At 49.9% G+C, this 22,330-nt stretch overlaps 1 protein-coding gene across 14 annotated transcripts in view; it reads left to right on the forward strand.

Moving 5' to 3' along the window:
* Window positions 1-22,330, forward strand: part of RERE (arginine-glutamic acid dipeptide repeats) — a 2,107,422-nt gene that overhangs the window by 1,825,049 nt on the left and 260,043 nt on the right. The gene's annotated exons all lie outside the window — the stretch shown is intronic.

Raw genomic sequence — 22,330 nt, forward strand, 5'->3', positions numbered from 1 at the left:
GTCGTAACAACTGTAGAGGGTGCAAGACTGTGCTCGGAGTGAGCCCGTGTTTGAATACTGGCCATTTAAGACTGCCTTATGGTTTCCACACACAAAGGAATTGCCCAAAACAAAAGGTCAGAGAGTAGGATAATGGCTACCATAACAATACATTGTGCTACTTATGCAGTAAAATCAGCCACACCCCTGCTGAAGCTGTAACTAAATTAGCGCTGCCATCAGCCGACTTAACATAACCAATAGACACCCAATACCTTAGGAGCCATAGTGTCTACATAGAACTATATAATAAGAAAAGGTTGCAGGGGGGGCCTCCACCACAAAAAGAAGTCGGAGACATTAAAAAAAGAAAATGGGAGGTCCCATAATAATGGAGATCTGCCCTAACAGTGTGTGTTTTGGCAGTTCAGTGATACTTTACGGCTATGCTTTGTTTACCTTATATACATGGACAGCCGCTGTCTGCCAATATATGATCATTGCATTCCTGGTTGGGAAATCATGAAAGCCATAAACAGAACTGGCTGACTGTGTGACTAGGATGTCTGGAATAATTCAAGGCTGAATCCACCTCCTATATGTTTGCCCTGGAGAAAGTGCATCAGTGTTAGAAGTACTGCTGGTTGGATAGGTGACAAGAGTTTGAAAGGTGCAGTCAATCTGATTGGAAGATGAATGTTCATATAACACCCAAAATGTACAGGGCATTGGAATTTGCGTTTACTTCCGTCAAATGTTAGGAGGCATCCAAAAGCAAATGGAAGAATACTTATTCCAGAAAGAGTGAGACGGTTCTGCTGTGCCGTATGTCCTGAACTCTACAACTGATGGGGAAGTAATGCTGGCCTCAGTGGAATTCTGTGGCCAGAGGGCAACTAATCGGCTGTGCTCATCTCTGACTTTATATGTTTGGCTAGGTTACTCACCTCAAGGCTTCTTGCTTTCCAAAGGGTCACCTGCTGCACTCTGTGATCCTGTGGCTGGAGCACCGGCTATTACGGGTCTGACTGGGGATAGTGTCTGTGTCGTACATCTCTTAAGACAGACATTGCCTCCTGGAACTCCAACAAATATTTACCTATCTTGAATGGCTTGAGCACCACGTCATCTCTTCAACATAAACTGTATTTTCGACTACCGAGTTAGCTAAACCCGACCCCAGCATCTGGTTTGCCTCTGTGATCCAGCCACATCTTACAGGGTCCTTGGGCTGCTCTGCCTCCCTACCCTGTACCGGTTTGACAGCTTCTTTTTCTTCAACTGCAAGGGCACTTTTGGCTTTGATCAGTTGGTCAACATAGAGCCTGTTGCTAATGTTTGAGGGAGCAAAAAACAAGTAATTTGAACAGAAATGACTGTTTTCACTCCCCCGAACATTTCTGACAACCCATGGCTCCCCACCCCCCTTACTTACCTCTTGGCAGCACACCTCCTTGTGTGCCACCGTCTCCTGCTTCCCTCTGCAACGCCGGTTCCCTTCACTTACATGAATGGGAGCCAGCACTGCAGGGTCCTCTTTTATTTCATATTTTAACAGGGAGCGGGGGACAAGCCCACAACTCCTGATGACAGTGTGCAAGGGTGCAGGGGACACCCCGGAGCCCCACAGCCCTTGTTCACAATGATCCCGAAAGGGGGATTTCTCCAGCATGCGGTGTGGCATGGATTCACATGCTCATGAATATTCCCCGTTGTCAGGCTGGGAATGCTCTGTAAAAATAAATCGGTTCGTTTCGTTTCTGAACTGTCTTTCTCCTAACAACCAATCACTGAGCTCTGGGTCATACTGCCCCTAGCCAACGACTGCCCTCTACCTAAGCCTTTCCTATGGCAGCCATCTTCAGATTGTTACCGCACGTTCAAGTGTTGGGAGTGCTCGTGTTTAGCTCTCGAGCCTTCACTGCGTTTATCGTTTTTTGGAAGAGTATTACTCTATTTTACGGTCAATTGGGCCTTGTGCTCCATCGATAAACCCATCTGATTAACGGGGACCCGTTGTCAGATTTCTCAGCGTCCCTCAAGGGTGAATTTCATCCAATTTCTTCGTGGAGGCTTCCAGAAGATTCTCCGGCCTAGGCCGCGTGGACCATGTCAGAGAAGGATTCAGCTCCCCTGTTCAAGATGAGCTCCAGCTCCGGCTCGCGGAATGTTTTCTTGGATGACAAGCATTGCGAATGTCTTTACTGCCTGTATCCGGCGCACAAGGAGGAGGATTGTGTGTTTTGCCAGATGTCCTCGCGCACAATGAAGAATCGACACAGGCGGCTGAACGAGTGGCTATATGGGTGGGTCCCAGCAGCATGCCTCTCCCAGTTCCAAGAAAGCTGAGCGGGCTTCTAACACCTTTTGAGGCTGCCCCTCCTGCGGGGGTCCAACAGAAGGCTAAGCACTGCGAGTCCACTGTCGTGGAAGCGCTGTTGCGACAGGCTCCTCGGTGGCCAGGGCGCGTTTGACGTCTCCAGCCTCCGTCACCAGTCAACACTCCGAATCTAAATTGACCCCTCCTGAGATAAGCCTGGCTGCTCAACACGCTACCAAAACTGTGTAGTTCATGCTTATACCAAAGGTTGGGTTTCCTATTACCTGTAGTCGGGGTTATTGTAGTGCACCCAAAGGGTACTGCTTACAATCTTGCCTAACAGCGGTGATCTATTATCTGGAAAAAACAAGACCACTGAGAAAGACAAACCATTTTTTCGTGTCAGTGGAAGCTGGTAGAGAAGGGGACCCTGTCTCTAAATCAGCCATTTCAAAGTGGATTGTAAACTGCATCACACTGTGCTACACTCCTGCCAAGAGAGATCTGCCCTTCAAGCCTAGCCTATACTCTGGTGCGTCTATAGCATTAATTGCAAATGGTACTCTTGAGTCCATTTGTAAGTCAACAACCTGGAGTTCTGTACACACCTTTCCACAACACTACGGCCTAGATACACACTCTGTCTGACTCTCAGGTGGGACAAGCAGTGCTAAGACATCTCTTTGCTACTGTTCCTTCACACATCCCACCACCATCTCCTAGTACTGCTCGCTAGACTATGCTCAGCATGTGATTCTAAGCAGATTAACAAACATCAGAAGACATGCATTACTTACCGTAATAGCATTTCTGATGATTGTCTCTGCTGATTCACATGCGCCCACCCTTCCTCCCCTCTTGGAGTATAAGGAACATCAACATCTTACACCTCTCTCTTTCTCTCTGTACTCACTCACAGTAGTCATAAGACTCCATCACGGCAGAAAAAACACAATCGGAGGGACCTCGACGCATTAGGGATTTTGGGAACGCTACACGTCAAGTTAGGGATAATGTTTCAGGCACGCCCATGTCGACGTCCCCTTTCGATCCTCGATAGAAAGATACAGTACTCTGCGTTTACCACTAGATGTCAGACTATGTTCACAGTATGTGAATCTAAGCAGATACAATCATCAGAAATGTTATTACAGTATGTAATGCATGTTGTATGAACATTTATATATAAGACTTTTTTTAAGCATTACTCAGTTCAATAGTAAACTCTTAGATGATCTATTGGTAAGTAGCTAGAGTAGCATTCAAGTTTAGCAAATAATTTCTTATAACCAACATTTAAAGTAAGCAACACAGATACTGGTAAGTACTTTTTAGGCAACCTATACTTTAGAAAGTCCAGCCCTGTCTGGGAATTAGTCTCAAAGTAAGTTGGGACACTGGGTGAACAGGGCCTCTGGGAGGAAGAACAAAGAAAGGCAGAAGCTGTCAAAGATGTCAAAATAGCAGGTTTCTTCTATGTTTCAGGTAGGTAAAATGTTTAGTTAAAAGGTGGTTTTGGTTGGTCAGGCAGACTCCCTGGAGGATTGTAGACCAAAGGACCAGTGTCCTTAGTCCTGGGAGAATACAGTTGGGTTGTCCACTCCAATGTGTCTCAGAAAGCTCAGCAGGAGTTAGATTTAGCACAGCAAGCACCCAGGTGAGTACCTAGAAGCGGGACAGTACCTTTTCAGGAAGAAAGATGATGATGCCACCGGCAGGTCCCTAGGTGAGGCGATGGCAGCTTCTGTTCTGATTCATGGCGTGGAGGCTGAAGAAGGAACTTTTAGCGGGAGCCGATGGTCCGCATCTTGCAATGGGATGCCCAGCAGACGATCTTCATGATACTTGCTTGTTGGAACTCAACACAGGTTTCGGTTCAGCGACTGTTCTCATTCTCACAGTTTCTCTTTCTCCGACTTGGAAGGGGAAACTTCTCAGAGCGGGAAAGAGTCACTGTCTGTTCGACAGGATGTCCGCGAAGCTCCAGCTGAAACCGCGCTTCAGGAGATGATGCAAAGCAAATTGGTCCAGGTCCTAGGGTATTGGCAAATTGCAGCCCAGGGCTGTTAAGAAAGATTCCTCTTTATGGCACCTTTGCCTCCATTGTTATAGACCCCCAAACTTGTTGCTTTTATTTTTATCTGACCTGAACTTTTTACAGTGCAGTGAATCCATCAGCTGGGCTACACTGGCTTTTGCTAATTTGTCATGGGGAAACTGATATGTCCTTGAAACTGTCAGAACAGGAAAATATTGTTTTCCTTAGTCTTGTTACTTAGCTGCCACTTTTGGTAACCTTTTATCATTATACAACTCTTCTTACAATACAGTACAATGGGGTACACTTTTTGTTTTATCGTAGACTAACACTCGGAGGAGTGTTGGTTACTTTAGGTGTGCCCAAGGGACAAGCTCGTGGCAGCAGTTACTTTCTGCTATTTGTTTGTGTATATTTATTTAGCCTTACTGCATTTACCACTGGCTACTTACTGTGCCTAGTGTCCAAACAGGGCTGTGCCACAAGGTTTTTTGGTTGTCCCTTTGCCATCTTGTGGCTAACCCTTCTTCCTGACCTGTGAGGGCAGGAAAATCCTTTCATGGACTTTGAGTGCCTGGAAAAGCAGAGGCATTTCGCAGCAGGACCATGTGGGTTTGCTAACGGGAAATGGGTTGGGGCTGTCTGGCCCAATCCACAAATGGTTTCATTATGTCAGAATGGTATGCAAGAGCTGTGCCACCAGTGGTTCTGATTGGACCACTGCTTTGTGAGCCAGATCTTAGATTGGCTAGTGGGAGTTTTGTCTCTTACCTGCCTTTTGGATAAGAGGAGGACCCCTGCACCCATTCCAGAGAGATCCTGGAGGAAGTATCCGATCCAGCTGCAAAACGTGTTAGGAGACTGTGGACTCCTTGGATGAAGGCCTTGCAACCCTTCTGCTGCTGTCTTGGAAGAGCCCTGGTTTGGAGGCGAGGAGCTTCGATCCTTGGAGTGAAGGGAACATCCATTCTCGACGTCAGCTCAGAGTCCTGCAAAGTGGCTGCCCAGCTTGTTTATGCTACTATGCTGCAGACGTCGCCGTTCTGCGATGAGGACTGGATGTTTGGGGAGCGACACCTTGTGCTGCAGGACTCCTCCCTGCTAAACTTTGTGGTTCCAGTATGAAGGTGACCCGAGATGGAAGGCAAAGTCTCCACAGTGACAAATGTGTTACCCTATGTCGACCTGCATCAGTGGCCGTCGTCCAAAACGGCTTTCCTGCATCCAGTCCTGTGCCAAGAGGGGCCCTGCATAGTTATTCTGCATTTTCCATCCTAAAGACCTTGCACCAGCACTTGCCGCCAACCCCTGGGCATCAAGGACCAGAGCTGACAGCAGGAAAAGCAGACTTGGACCCTGACCTGCCAAGTTCTAAGAAGAATCCGAATTAGGGGTGGATGGGGGAGTTGTAACAGTATTTGTCCAAACCCCTATCTCCCTTTTAAGTTGGGTAACTTTTAGAAACCTTTGTAACAGTTTGGCTTTACCATTGCTTTCTCGCGCAAGCATTCTGAAATTGGAGGGACACTTTGATCCACTGGAATAACTTATCCTCTATCCCTTGGAACTCTTCATTAGACCCCGGAAGCCCCTCACTAACCTTTCCTATCTCACAGAATTGTGTGGAACTTTGGTGAACTTTTGGGCACAAGGTCCCATACATCTTAGGGATGGACGTTTAAAGCTAGTGTTGTATCACTGTGCACCTCTAGTGCTGTATACTCGTACTTAGCTTCCTTTGTAGGGGTTTATGTATTTTGCCCTACTCCGCTGATTATATATATTATCTTTTATTTAGTCTTGTGTGATATTAAATGCCAGTGGTCTTTTTTTCATAGTGTTATATGGCCATAAATAAGTATTTTTATGAGGGTTTGTCAAAGAATGTTCTTGACCTTTCCAATGTGTGTACCCATTGAGGACTCCTTACCAGGCTCACCCCTTCTTAGGGAGAATTTTCAGTTTGGTGCTAAATTCTTCCCACCTTAGAGACCACCAGCTCTTTTGCTGAACTTTGGGACTTTGAACTTTTAAATTCTATGTTTTTCTGTGTTTATTTCTTTTGGTTGTGGAGTCTAACAAGCTCCATAGGCATCATCTTTTACATTGTGTCACACAGCACCTTCAGTGCAGTGGCACAGGGAAGTCTTATAGATTTCCCCAACGTTTAAATACCTTCTCTTGGATAAACTACTGTTTCCAAGAGCAGTGGAGTGAAATTGACTTTACTTACACTTGTAACTTTCTAGACCCAGCACAGGTCCCTCAGATTGTTTTTTTCCGCCCAGCTACTGGTCGCCTTTATGCGGAGCTCCTAGAGAGACATTGCAAAATAGTTTCTTTGACCTTTATTCGTTTGTCATTAATATCAATAACGTAAATCCCCCCCCACGCCCCTCCTCCCCCGATGCAGAGCTGTTTCGAGGGGATTGGGTCCTCCGACGTATTCCATATCTGACATGTAATCACCACAGCTGTGCTGATTACATGTCATAGATGTGGAATAAGTCGTCGGACCACCCCATCGAAAGAACGTTACCAGGTAAGAAAGTAACTTGTTCTTCTCCGCCGAGCAAGATCTTCGACGGAAGGACAAGCGGAGGGGATCCTTCGGCGCTGCCGAACACGTGGCCAGGCCTCGCCGGCCATACACAGTAGGGAGAGTGGGGTTTTGTGGTCTTTCTTTTTCTTCTCTTTAAGAAAGCCTTTCTCTTTCCCCTCCCTCTCTTTCGAGGTCGTAGTCACACTTATTGCCCTCAGCTATAGAGAGGACGCCATTTATGTTTTGCCCGCTTTGCAAGGGTAAATATACCTGGAAGGATAAGCACAAACGGTGCGGCCTGTAAATTACTAATGCCCAAAACTCTAAAAGACCGCAGGGTCAAAAGGTGGGCGGCCTACGCCATGTCTAGGCCTGACTCCTCGCCCGCTGCCGAGTGTGACGAGGACAGTGACTACACGGCCCCCGTAACGGAGGCTGTAGACCTCTCAAAGGAGCGTTCACGCTCCTCCTCGTCCGTCCCCGGCCCCGACAAGCCCGGCTCACGCCCAGCTTATGGGGATGAACACCCCGGCGACAAGGACGCACACGGAAAAAGAACAAAGCACATACCCCCGGCACGCATTCGTCGAAGACGAAGGCAGCCATAGCGCCAACGGGGACGCCGGGCCCACAGGTGTCTTCTGCCGACCGTAAGGGTCATCAGCCCTCCCCGCCACCGTTTACGCGACAGGCGACTGGGCATTCTAAAGATAAGGGCGCTAGCACCAAAACCTCCGGCGACGCGCATCGCAAGAGCGCTCACGTTGCCAACAAGGACTCGACGGGCAAGGACTCGACGAGCAAAGACTCGACGAGCAAAGGCTTGACGTTACATAGCGCGACGGCGACCGATCCCTCGGAAGAGAGAATGATCCCCGAAAGCCTTGCGCGCATAGCATCTTCTAAGGACGGCCAGAGACGTACGGCGAGTGAGACGCCGAAAACCACGCACAAGGCCAAAGATGCGCCGAAGGCGCCGGAAAACAGATCAGGTCAGTTCCCGACGCCGACAGAAGGCCCTAGCCAGCGAGAAGGCTACTCAGAAGGCAAAGGCTCATTTTCTTTGATGTTATGGGACAGAACCGGACTATTACAGGAGGAAGAAACTCCTTTTTCATTCCCAGACCGTCCTGGCAGACCTCAGTGGAACTTTGAAAGGTTCCAGACCTGTATGGATAAACTAGACAGGTTCATGTCCATCCCAGAAGACAGGGCACCCAAGAGACCAAGGGAGGCACCCCTTGAGAGTCCGAGGGCTAAATACCAAAAGTTTTATAACCCCAAACAGGAGGACATATCTTACAATCCCACTGAGGAAGACACCTTCTTCCAGGAGGAAGATGAGTTCACCTCTGTTGAAGACCAACAAGAAGAGGAAGGTTTTCACGATGAAACTAACCTATGTGAGGAGGGATTCCAGGAGGACACAGGCGAAGGCCACCCAAATCCCTGGCAGTCACCGGCTAGGTCGACAGACAAATGCAGTAGCAGTATAGTCATCAGGTCTACTGAAACTACACCAGTCAGGAACCCTTCGCCTGTCGATGATCAACCCACCTTCAATGCACTGCTGAAGAAGGCAGCAGCACATTTCCAAATTGAAACTGGGGAAGTCACACCAGACACCGATTTTGTGGAGAGGATTATCAAGGAAAAACCCCCCACTAGCCAAATTATACCCATCCTCGCCTCAGTTAAGAGACGTATTTCACCTTCTCTTTCCACTCCTGCATTGGTGAGAGGGGTCAATCAGAGGATTGAGAAACTGTTCTCTCCCTCTCAATCAGACCCATTATATATTAAGGGTCACTCAATCCCGGACTCCCGGGTCGTGACCAACACCAGAAAAAGGGCAGGAGTCCCACTATCTACCAGCGAGGCATCCCCAGATAAAGAGGGGAAGAAGCTGTATGTCCTAGCCAAGAGAATCACCACCTCTGCAGCATTCTCTACCAGAATTGCCAATAATAATACCCTATTGGCAAGCTACGCCGATGCTCAATGGGCTAAGCTCAAACAGGACATCGAAGAAGTTCCCGAACCCCTAAGGACTTGTTTGCTGGCTACAGTTAACGAGGGCTCTCTGGTCAACCAAAGCATCGTCAAGAATACCCTCGATGCAGCAGAGAAGGCTGGCCGCACTTTGGTAGAAGGAATTTTACTGAAGCGTCACGTCTGGCTTCGCAATTCCGGATTTAAGGTGGAAACACAAGCGTCCCTTATTAATAAACCCATAGAGGAGTCCAACCTCTTTGGGAGAGCAGTGGATGACGCGCTGGAGAACGCGAAGAAAGAATTTGACACGATAAAGACCTTAGACCAAATTTCAAAACCCCCTAACAGGCGGGGATTTGGTAATAAGCGCTTTTTTTCATGGACAACGCCAGCAACAAAACCAACAACAGTATTCTGCCAACAACTACCAGGGTAATAGTGGCCAGTACAATGAGAGGGGTCAACGCCGTGGCAAAGGGAGAGGCCGGGGTTCCACCCCCAGAGGCTCCCAAGACACCAACACCACCAAGTGACGTGAAGATTTGCGTCCCCTCCCATGCAACGCCGGTCGGGGGCCGGTTAACATCCTTTCTTCCAGCATGGGAGGGTATAACATCAGACCGCTGGGTACTTTCCACCATAGCCCGCGGCTACTGTATAGAGTTCAACAGTTCCCCAACATACAGACCCCCGAGGGGACGCCGCATGACACCAGAACACCTCGCCATCCTTCCCCAAGAAGTGGACCAACTGCTGGAAAAAGGAGCCATAGAGGTCGTACCTCTATCTCAGGTAATGGAAGGTATTTATTCAGTGTACTTCCTTGTACCCAAAAAGGATCTAACCATGCGCCCTGTATTAGATCTGCGCCCAGCAAACAAGTTTGTCAAACCCCAAAAGTTTTGTATGGTGACCTTTCAGGAAGTGATCCCACTGCTATCACAGGGAGATTATATGACCACACTGGACATGAAAGATGCATACTTTCATATTTTAATGTTGCCAGCGCACAGAAAATACCTCAGGTTTATGATAGAGGGCAAACACTACCAGTTCAGAGTGCTACCCTTCGGCATAGCATCTGCACCAAGGGTATTCACGAAGGTACTGGCAGTGACAGCGGCCCATCTGCGCAGATTATCCATCCCAGTATACCCTTACCTCGACGACTGGCTCATAACAGGGTATTCTTACGAGACATGCTTCTCCAACACCCAAAAGACTGTAGACCTTTTGTTCCAACTGGGCTTCTCCATCAACGAGAAGAAGTCCAGCTTAGACCCCAGCCAAGTCAAACAATTCCTAGGGGCTCTAATTCGAACAAAGGACGGCCTCGTCTTCCCCTCCGAGAGGGTCCAAAACATGCTGTTTCAGATCCCCCAATATGTGGCAGGTCGAGAGGTGACGGTGCGCAAAGCGATGCGCTTGCTAGGAATGATGGCGTTGTGTATTTATTGGGTACCTCACGCGCGCCTGCGCAATCGCCCAATGCAAGAGTGGCTCAACAGCCAGTGGTGTCAGGCCAGCGGACAATGGGACGATCTAGTGGTCGTCTCGCAGGCCTTGGTTCTCTCGCTACGGTGGTGGACAAAGGAAAACCTGATAATAGGGAAACCCTTTGCCACACCCACGGTGGAGACCACTCTAACCACGGACGCATCCCTCACAGGATGGGGGGCTCACCTATCCCATCAGACTGCTCACGGAGTGTGGACTCCGAGCGTAGCATCCAAGCACATAAACCTACTGGAGCTACTGACGGTGTTCAAAGCACTAAAAGCCTTCCAAGAACACCTACAAGGGAAGACAGTGATGGTCCTTACAGACAGCACCACCGCCATGTACTACATCAACAAGCAGGGGGGCACCCACTCTCCAGGACTGTCCAAGCTGTCCCAGAATATATGGAAGTGGGCTCTCAGACACAACATGTTCCTACTGTCACAACACGTACCAGGGGAACTCAATCTGCTAGCAGACGAACTCAGCAGAGACTTCCCCCTGCCTGAAGAGTACGAATGGCGATTGCACGAAGACATCGTCTTAGACGTCTTCACGCAATGGGGATTCCCGGAAATAGACCTGTTCGCAACTCTGGAGAACTCACAATGCCAAAGTTACGCCTCCAGGTACCCCCAGAACCAGTCCAAGGCTAACGGTCTGTCGATTCAATGGTCAGGGAAATTTGTTTACGCCTTTCCCCCCGACTCCCCTTCTCAACAAAGTTGTGCACAAGATGCACCAGGAACAAGTTACCATGATACTAGTGGCCCCAATGTGGGCCCGGCAGCCATGGTTCGCTCACTTGATGGAGATGTCCCTATCTCCCCCAGTGAAACTTCCCTGCCCGTACAACATGCTGTCACAGGACAAGGGCAGGACACTGCATCCATGCCCTCAGACCATGAATTTAGCAGCCTGGCTCCTGAGATCATAGAATTTGGACATCTACAACTTCCGCAGAGATGTATGGACATCCTCAGGGAAGCCAGAAAACCTTATTACTCGCCACTGCTATTCTAGTAAGTGGAGAAGATTTGTCATCTGGTGTAGAGGTAAGAGCATCAACCCGGTTAACTGCTCTCCCACACATATTATTCTGTACTTGACCCATTTACTGGATTCAGGTCTAGTGTTCAATTCCATTAAAGTCCAACTGGCGGCACTTTCTGCATACACCACTTCCCAACTTAAAGTGTCGAGGTGGAAGATACCTGTTATCAAGGACTTCATGGAGGGGGTAAAGAGAATACACCCTCCGATAGCTAACCCAGATCCCGGATGGGACTTAAATTTGGTACTTTCCAGACTCATGGGCTTGCCTTTCGAACCCATGCACAAGGCAACTCTTAAAGACCTCACTCTTAAGACTGCTTTCCTAATAGCTATCACCTCCATTAGGAGAGAAAGTGAACTACAGGCTCTTTCTGTTCTAGACCCCTTCGTAACAGTTCACAAAGATAAGGTGGTTCTACGCACACACCCAAGGTTTGCACCGAAATACATCTCGAAATTCCATGTAAACCAGTCAATAGAACTACCAACGTTCTTTCAAAACCCTTCCAACTTGGGAGAAAAAAGTCTGCATACACTGGATGTACGCAGAGCTGTCATGTTCTACATGGAAAGAACCAGGCCACTGAGAAAGACTAATCAGTTCTTTGTCTCGGTGGCAGCAGGAAGAGAAGGAGATGCAGTCTCAAAGTCCACTATATCTAGATGGATTGTTCAATGCATCACTCTCTGTTTCTCTCTTGCTAAGAGAGAACTACCCTTCAAGCCAAGAGCACATTCTACTCGAGGCACTGGGGCTTCCATAGCTTTCATTGCAAATGTTCCCCTTGAGTCCATCTGCAAAGCGGCTACCTGGTGTTCTGTGCACACCTTTACAAAACACTACTGTCTAGATGCACACTCTAGATCTGACTCCCAGGTGGGACAGGCAGTATTAAGACAACTTTTCTCTACTGTTCCTTCTCATTACGCACCGCCAACTCCGGGTACTGCTCGCTAGTCTGTGCACAGCATGTGATTCTAAGCAGATTAACAAACATCAGAAGACAATGCATTACTTACCGTAAAAGCATTTCTGATGGTTGTATCTGCTTAGATTCACATGCGCCCACCCTTCCTCCCCGCTCGGATGGAAGGGACATAGACATCTTTCTACATCTCTCTCTCTTTTCTGTACTCACTCACGTATAGAAGGCTCCCTCAGGGCAGAAAAAATACAAACAGAGGGACCTCGACGCGTGAGGGATTGTAGGTACAACGCACGTCACTATAGGGATAGTGTTACAGACACGCCTTGTCGACGTCCCCTTTTCGACTACGAAAAACAAAATGCAATACTCCGCAGTGACCACTGGATGTCGGACCTATGCACAGCATGTGAATCTAAGCAGTTACAACCATCAGAAATGCTTTTACGGTAAGTAATGCATTGTCATCCCCTTTGTCTAGCTTCTCATGTAGCATTTTTATGTTGCCCTTTCCTGGATGAATTGCTGGCGGCAGTGGTTTACTTTCAACTACTGTGGTATGCATTTACCGCAGTCTGCGTTCGCAGCTGCATTTAAGCATCCAAAATGGTCAAAATGGCCCGGCTTCTTACTTCACCATTTCTTTGCAAAGGTCCTTCTTGAGATTTACTCTGCCCGCCAAACCAGGTTTGGTCCCCTTGTTTGTTTTGTCTTTGATGGGATTCACGAGTGAAGCCCTCCTCTGGCTCCAGGGTGTCTGGCGGGGGCAAGAAGCGAGGGAGGTACCCGAAACTCCCTGTGCTTGGTCTCCTAGGAGACAGAAGTGCACTCTTATGTGATTGCCAGGCTGGCGGTCCAGCAAGGACAGCCACCCTGATGAGTGACTGACAGCTAGACTGGAATGAATGGGAGAAACCTGCATAAAAGGCAAGGCTTTTTGGCTTGGATGGCAGAGTCGACCACTGGACGAAGGAATCCGAAGAAGATCTTGGAAGAGATGCCTGCTGCAATTCCTGGACTGTTGGTTTGCCCGGTGAATCCCTGCTGGTGCGTTTCCAATTTCGTTTCGACTAGAGAAGCCCTGCATGGACGAATTCTCCCATTGAGTTGGTGGGACCAATCAACTCCAAAGTAAGCCACCTGGACATCCTCTCAGAGATGGTTGAAATTCCACTGTAGTTGCTGCTGGAACCAAATAGCCAGGGAGAGGCGCAACATATCATGTGGCTTGATTTAAGCTGGCGAAGATCTCAGGACTCCCAGGAAGCAGGACTGACCTCAGTTCTCAGTTTGTGGGTTTAGGCCCTTGCTTTGAGTTCTGAATCAAGTTCTTTGGAGTTTTAAAGTCTAAGTGTTGAATCTGGTATCTTCTGGATGTTGTATGGTCCGGCAGAGCGCGTTGCAGCAACTGGTCTTGAATGTCTCTACCTGTCCGAGCAGTCTCTTTTTATGTGTTTTGAAAGTGGGTGTGTGCCTGGGCCTAGCTAAGCCTGCTCCTTTCTACTTGTCATTGGCCCAATTCTCCCCTCTCCCATGATTGGGGGAAAGAAATGTGAGTCAGAGTGATGCTGTAGGTTTTATGGGTCAGAGGATCCTCCCCTGGTCAGTTTGCCCACAATCTATATTTGACCCAAATACATATTTGCACAGGTACACATTTGTTTAAAATTACATGCACCCATCACGTATCACATGAGGTATACTCTGTTCAAACTCTGATGTTTCTAAGAGCTTGCATTCAGAAACGGCAACATTTTGCGTTTTTTTTTAACTGGTTTTGCAATATTGGTTTTTCATTAAAAATTATACACATATACACGGCCTGTCCATACATACTCCAGTAAATTCCCATGTCTCTAGCTTAAACACAGAGTCTGTAGTATCCATAAATAGCAGGGTTTTGCCCCAGAACATCACACAAATTGGAGTTTGGGCTTGAATCGAAGGTACATTTTTTAAATGAAGGCTCTCAAAGTTATACATTCCTGTCATTTGATTACAAAGAGTTATCAGTGTTTCTGTAAAATATATATTTCGAGGGGATTGGGTCCTCCGACGTATTCCATATCTATGACATGTAATCACCACAGCTGTGCTGCTTCGGAAACTTTTCGGCGTCTGCGTCCTGCGTCGATGACGTTGATGCGCCGTCGTCGAGGACCGACGTCCGACGTCATCCGATGTGATAAGTAGGACGCACGACGCCCATAGCCTCAGTTCCGTTTTTTCCGCAAACGTGTTGCTTCGTGTTTCTCGGTTTAAACGCCTCGACTCTTTGGAGTTCTGTTCTTCTCGGTTCTTCGAACCTGTTCGTTTGTGAAAATCCTTCTGCAGATGTCTACTTCGTCTTCGACCCCGCGTCCGGGTTTCGAGAAGTGCGGGGAGTGTGGGTCCAAGATGTCGGTGACGGACTCGCACGACGCCTGCCTCTGGTGCCTCGGGGAGGCCCACGACACGGATGACTGTATCGACTGCCAGTCGCTCACGTCCAAAGCCTTACGCAAACGTAAGAAGAAGTTGTCGGTAGGTCGGGTGTCCAAGCCCCGGAAGTCGAAGTCTGCGGGGCTTTCGACGGATGATTCGAGGGGTGACTCTCCGTGTCATTGTCGGAAGTCTCGTGGGTCTCCTTCTAGGAGTCGGTCTCGCCACTCCTCAGCCTCTTCGAGGCATTCTCGGAAGCGCTGACACCGGTCGTCTTCCAGGTCCTCTTCGGAGGGCTCTGCCCGGCGCGTCGCTTACCCCTCCAGCCGTGCGACGCCGGAGGAATGGGCTTCCTTCGGGAAGAAGATGCTGGCGATTCTTGAGTCGCAGGGTACTCAGCCGTCTGCGCCCCCGAGTTGGGTCGGTCGTGTGAGGTCGAGAGACACCGCTCGCAAGAGTGGTCGGCACGAGTCACGGGAGAGGTCCCGTTCGGACAAGGGGACAAGTTCTCGACGTACCCGTTCCAGGTCCCGGTCCTCGACGCGTTCGAGACCGTGTGCACCCGTGAGGTCTTCGAAGAAGACATCGACGTCTGTGGCGTCGAGGGCGTCGACAGGCTTTCTCGAGGCTCTTGCTCCGAGGAAGTCGTTGATGCCGTCGACGCTCAGGTCGTCGAGGGACACGCTCGGGGCTCCGGCCTCGAGGGCTGTGTCGACGCCGCCGATTCTGGAGGCGCTGCATCTGACGTCGACGCCAATCCTCTCGGCGCCGATGCCGGTTCTCTCGACGCTGGCGCCGATTCGCTCGACGCCATCGACGCCTTTCGTGTCGGAGGTACCCCAGGGCACGGGTGGACCCCCTAGGAAGGCTCTGGTTAAGAGCAAGCACTCTCGAGTGCCTTCTTTTCGCCACTTGGACTATATTTCAGAGGCGGATGAGGATTCTGATGGCCTGGTTCCTAGTCAGGTTCCGGATGAAATTGTCTCGGGCCATAGTCAGTTTGACGAGTTGAGACAGTCACTGCATGATGCCAGTGGACTGGACACCTCTCCGGAGGTGGAGTTTTGTAGGCCTGAGCCTGGCTCTCATGCTGATTCCTCGTACCGGCGCCTTATGGCTAGGGTTTCTGAGTACTTGGGATGGTCTGGTCCCCTCAGGGGAATTTGTGCAGGATGATCTGACAGACATCCTTGATGTTGGTCCCCCAACTGACCCGGTTCTGCCGTTCCATATGGCTTTACAGAGAAGGGTGGCGGCGGCTTGGACTGCTCCGGAGAGTCTCCCGGCGGTGGGCAGATCCTTGTCGCGAAAATACCGTCCAGCCAGTGGCGACCCCTGCTACTTGACCAGGCACCCCACTCCGGAGAGTTTGGTGGTGCAGGCGGCCACGGCCCCGGCGAAGCAGGCGTCGTACCCTACCATCCCTCCTGAAAGGGACGACAAACGTTTTGATGGCTGGGCGAAGAAAGTGTTTTCTTCTGGTGGTATGGCGCTTCAGGCGGCCAACTCCGTTTGTGCCTTGTCGCGTTTCACGCACACTCTGTGGAACTGTGTTGCGTTAGCGGCTGAACATATTCCCGAAGGGGACGAACGGGATGGTTTCCTTGCTATGGTCCAGGATGGTAAGGATGCCATGTGTGAGTCCGTTCAGTCGGGTTTGGACTTAGCTGAATGCGTCAGTAGGTCTATGGCGGCGAGCACCGTGATACGCAGGTTTGCGTGGTTGCGGAAGTCGGGGTTTGCTCCTGATGTGCAGTCCCGGCTCCTCAACATGCCCTTTGACGGTGAACACCTTTTTGGCAGCAAGGCTGACGAGAGCCTTGAGAGGTTGCAGACCTCAAAAGCTGCAGCGAAGTCGTTGGGCGCTGCAGTTCGCCAACCTCCGCCTTTTCGTCCTAGGGGACAGCAGTGGAGGGGTGGTTCCTTTCGCTATTACTCATCCTTCAGTAAAGCGAGGGGAGCTGGCAGTCAAAGAGGCCAACGCAGGGGTACCAGAGGTGGACGACAGGGTAACCGTGGTGCCAAGGCCGCTCGGGCAGTTGCCTCTTTGCCCTCACGTAACGCCGCATCCGCTCCTACTCAGTCATGAGGCCAGGTCCCATGGTTCGCCGGTTGGGGGAAGGCTGGCGCAGCATCTTGTAGAGTGGCAAGCCATTACTTCAGATGTGTGGGTTCTGGAGATCATAACCCACGGCTACTGTCTTCCCTTTCGGCACAGGCCTCGCGACAATCCACCGGGGAACCTCTCTTTGCAGAGTCCGGATCCGCTCCTTGCGCAGGAAATTCAAGCCCTGCTGGAGAAAGGCGCCATAGAACTGGTGCCTGTAGCGGAGAGGAACAAGGGATGGTATTCCCCTTATTTTTTTGGTTTCGAAGAAAGACGGGGGGATTGAGACCCATCATGGACTTGCGCGGTTTGAACAAACTGCTCAGGAAGGACAAGTTCAAGATGGTTACTCTCTCTCAAGTCCTCCAGGCCCTTCAGCTTCAGGACTGGTTGGTGTCACTCGACCTCAAGGATGCTTACTTCCATGTGCCGATCCATCCCAAGCACAAGAAGTACCTGAGGTTCGCGGTTGGCGACTCGAACTTTCAGTTTCGGGTCCTGCCGTTCGGATTGACCTCCGCCCGAGGGTTTTCACCAAGCTCATGGTGGTGGTGGCAGCGCATCTCAGGCAAGGGGGGATTCACGTCTACCCCTACCTGGACGATTGGTTGATCAGGGGGAGCTCTCCCGAGCAAGTCCTGGATCATCTGTCGGTCACCTGTCGCTCCCTTCACAGGCTGGGCTTCTCCCTCAATTTTCAGAAGTCCTATTTGACGCCAACACAGCGGCTCCAGTACATCGGAGCAGTGCTCGACACTTCCCTGGGGCTGTGTTTTCCTCCCCAGGTGAGGGCTCTTCACATTCAGCAGATGGTGCACAAGTTTCAGCATGCCCAGACGCTCCCAGCGTTCGAGTTCTTGAGTTCTTGAGGTTGCTCGGCCTCATGGCGTCCTGCATTCTTCTGGTGCCAGAGGCTCGCCTGCGGATGAGATCTTTGCAGTGGGCACTCAAGACGCAATGGTCGCAGTCCTCCGGCAGGATGTCGGACTCGATTCAGGTGCCGTCCTCGGTCGCCCGGGACCTTCTGTGGTGGGCCGTCGAAGGCAACTTGATGAGGGGGGGCTCCATTTTGGCTTCCCTGGCCGGAGGTGACGATCGTGACGGATGCATCCCTCACGGGATGGGGAGCTCATGCCAACGGGCTGACGGTCAGCGGTCGTTGGTCTCAGTCGGAGTCCAGACTCCATATCAATCTGTTGGAGCTGAGGGCCATCAGGCTAGCCCTGATGGCTTTTCTGCCGTCTGTGCGAGGGAAGAATGTCCTGATCCTGACGGACAACACAGTGGCCATGCACTACCTCAACAAAAAGGGGGGGGGGGCAGGGTCACTTCCTCTATGCAGGGAGGCGATGCAGCTCGAGTTCTGGGCCATCCAGCAGGAAGTTTCGATCTCGGCAGTTCATCTGGCCGGAGCCGAAAACGTGACGGCGGACACTCTGAGCAGGCAGAGCGCGATCTCTCACGAGTGGGAGTTGGCTCAGGAGATTCTCCTGGAGATCTTCGCCCTTTGGGGGACCCCTCAAGTGGATCTCTTCGCCTCCAGTGTCAACCGGAAGTGCGAAAGGTTTTGCTCGCGGGAATTTCCTCCAAAAGGAGCCTTAGGAGACGCGTTCGTGGTGGAGTGGTCCTTCCCGCTGCTGTACGCGTTTCCTCCAGTCGCCGTCATCCCGCAAGTGCTGCGGAGGTTACGGAAGTTCGGTTCCCGGATGATCCTCATTGCCCCGGCGTGGGCTCGGAGGACATGGTACCCGGACCTTCTCGACTTATCCATCTGCCCTTCACGTCGTCTTCCCTACCGAGACGATCTGCTCTCACGGGAGGGGGGTCAGGTTCTCCATCCAGAGGTCTGATCCCTCAACCTTCACGCTTGGCTTCTGAAAGGTTGAGGTATAAGGATTGGGACCTCCCTGAGGACGTGATGGAGGTGTTGCTTTCGGCCCGAAGGCCAGCAACAAAGTCTCTGTACCGTTGCCTTTGGCGTAAGTTCTGCGACTGGTGCAGAGTTCAGAATGTGGATCCTTTTGCATGTGACATCCCCATGGTTCTGTCCTTTTTACTTTCTTTGGCCCACAGGGGCTTGCAAGTGGGTACCGTTAAGGGTTACCTGGCGGCGCTGTCCATCTTTAAGCGCTCGTCTGAAGAGTGTTCTTACTTTAAAATCCCTTTGATTTCACAGTTCCTGAAAGGGCTCACTAATGTGTTCCCTCCGTCACCTTTCCTGGTGCCCGGTTGGGATTTAAACCTTGTTCTTAAGTTTCTTATGGGTGCTCCGTTTGAGCCTTTACATTCTTGCCCTTTGAGGCTGTTAACTCTGAAAACTGTGTTTTTAGTTGCGGTTACTTCCGCTTGCAGAGTGAGTGAGTTACAGGCACTTTCAGTTAAGCCTCCCTTCACTGTATTTCACAAGGACAGGGTTGTCCTTAGAGTTCGTCCTTCTTTTCTTCCGAAGGTAGTGACGGAATTTCATTTGGCCCAGAAGGTTGTTCTTCCGGCATTCTATCCTCCTCCGCATCCTGGTAAGGAAGAGGAAAGGCTCCATAGGCTTGATCCTAGGAGAGCTTTAAGCTTTTATGTTTCACGCATGTCCCGGGTCAGAGTGGATGATCAACTCTTTATTGGTTACGCTGGAAAGCGTTTGGGGCAAGCTGTGACGAAACAGACTTTGTCTCGCTGGATTATTTTGGCCATCTCGGAGTGCTACCGCTTGGCGGGTAAGGATCCACCGGCTGGCTTGCGGGCCCATTCTACCAGGGGTATGGCTGCGTCTACTGCCCTGCAGAGGGGTGTTCCTATTTGCAACATCTGTGATGCAGCCACCTGGGCTTCAGTACATACATTTGTACGTCACTATTCCCTCGATTCCATCCGAGCACAGGATCTGGCCTTTTGCAAGGCGGTCCTTTGCTCTGCTATATGATTGGCTATTCTAAATTTTGATTCTAAATTCTTTCCCTCCTCCTTGCTTTGGTACTGCTTTGGGAGTCTGTCATAGATATGGAATACGTCGGAGGACCCAATCCCCTCGAAGAACAAGTTACTTTCTTACCTGGTAACGTTCTTTCGATGGGATGGTCCGACGACGTATTCCATATCGCTCCCGCCCTGCCTTCCCCTCTGCAGAATTTCTTTTGCGATTGCAGCTTACGTTCCGCAAGGCTTTCTGTCTGACTGGCAGTTGACTTATGTCACACGTTCTGGGGGAAAAAACTACAACTGAGGCTATGGGGGTCGTGCGTCCTACTTATCACATCGGATAACGTCGGACGTCGGAGGAGGTCCTCGACGACGGCGCATCAACGTCATCGACGCAGGACGCAGACGCCGAAAAGTTTCCGAAGCAGCACAGCTGTGGTGATTACATGTCATAGATATGGAATACGTCGTCGGACCATCCCATCGAAAGAACGTTACCAGGTAAGAAAGTAACTTGTTATTTGCTTTCAAGAGTGTTGGAGACCTCCTCCAAGACTTGGGTGGGTCAGTGATCACATGTGTCTTCTGGCAGGCAGGCCTTTGTTGACAGGAAACAGTCAAAATCAACATATTCTATTCAAGTGCAAGAGCCTATAGTGTGGTCTCCAGGAGGGTCCCAGCCAGTCTGCCTTCTATCAATCAAGAGGTCATGTGAGATTCTAACTCCTGGTGTGAATCTCTGGAGGTGAGAGGTTTCCCAGCCTTTGGCCTGTTAATTAAATCAGATTGTCTTCTGGGAACAGCATGTGGTTAAGATTTTAATTAACTCCCAGCCTTTGATGTAAAGGCCTCTCCTGCAACTCCTGACATGCAGTTTCCCTGTCAGAGTTTAGACCGCTAACGCCGCCCTCAGTCAAAAGCGGGTACTGCATGCAGTTTTTTTGACTCAGTCTTGAATTCAAGCATTTCAAACGAGATATTACAGGGAAGTATATTGTCCAGGTTCATCAAATGGCATTGGTGTAGTTCTGCAGTAAAATAATTTTGTGCCCATAAATTAGCCATGTTTTGACCTGAAGAAAACGAATTCTCACCAGTTATGGGTTGCTTTTGGCAATCAGCATTGCCCCTTTTACAATGGTTTTAGGCTCTGTGCCCTTCTGTGCTCACAACATAGGCAAAAATGGGTGGCAGCCTATTCTTCATGCATTTCCCTGTGCATTTTCTGGGAAGTTCTGACCATCATGATGTTTCCCATGCCAGTACTGCACGGTTTTTGTGGTAGGGCTCGGATGCATGGGTAAAAACATCCCACACTTCTAAAACATAGTTAAAGACTTTCTACTTACCTGCAAGAAGTGCTTCAGTTGACCTTGACTTTTGCTAACTTAACATTGGCTGGCCAGGCTCCCTGAATGACTCTTCTGTCTTCTGCTCATGTGTTTTGCCTTCCTTCCAGGAAAGGGTTAACTGACTTTGCTTTGGGGGATTATTTTGAAAGTACTTACTTGCTTAGGAATAATTGTGTGGATACTTGCCTTATTCTGAAACCTCTTTTCTTTGACACTCCTCTCAAATATTCTAAATGCCACAGTGATATATTAATGTCCCCAGCACCCTAACTATTGAAGTCACCTGAGGGTGTAGGTAGTGTTTGTGGGCCATCCCAAAGGGGTGCTTACTGATTTAGAACACTAAGAGTGTATATTTTGAAGTATATTTATGTCTAGTTTTATATTGCTCCCTTCTGCAGAAGGCTTACTCTGACTGTTAAATTAATAATTGTTTAATCAACAAACCTTGTGGGTAAGTGTTTATTTGAATACTTGTCACTGTGACTCTGTGTAACTCCCCTACAGCTCACATTGACCCCTGTTGAGATAAGCCTGGCTGCTCAACACGTTACTAACCTGTGTAGTACAGACATATACCAAAGGTTGGGTTTCTATTGCCAGGAGGTCAGGGTTGTTGTAGTATACCCAAAGGGTACTGCATACGATCTTGCCTAACACCCCTCCTGAGATTTGGCCTTGACCAGTCGTCCAGCTTCCTTCAACTGGTTTGGCTACAGCTCCCAGAGTTGTCCCTGTCACTAAACTAGGTTGGCTTCCTATACATCTATCTGTCCACCAGGACAGAGTATAGAAAATCGGTCCTATCGGGGACGGCTCAAAATGCAGGTTGTCTCGAGACTGGTTATGCCCACCAGGCCAGGGGAGTAAGTAGTCTGGTCTGGATCTTCTATGTCGATCAGATGAGTAGGTTGGATCAGCAGTCACTGGTGGTCGCTGGAGGACGCTGCAGTCATCCTTCTTCCTCAGATTCTTTGTTCCATGGGTGGACTCTTTCTGCTCTTGGACTCCATTGCCTTTATGCAGGAACCCAGACAATCGGCATTCCTAGCACCTCCAAACTTTGGGAGGTGGCTATCTGAACTGCATTCAAGCAGACAGACTGAAGGACAAAGGCCTGCAGAGTTTTGGTGTACTCCCAGCTTCTTGTCCTCGCAGACCCGCTGGCGTCCTCATGCGCA

The sequence above is a fragment of the Ambystoma mexicanum genome, chromosome 8 (assembly GCF_040938575.1).
Source record: "Ambystoma mexicanum isolate Mex_15411 chromosome 8, UKY_AmexF1_1, whole genome shotgun sequence".
Taxonomy (NCBI): Eukaryota; Metazoa; Chordata; class Amphibia; order Caudata; family Ambystomatidae; genus Ambystoma; species Ambystoma mexicanum.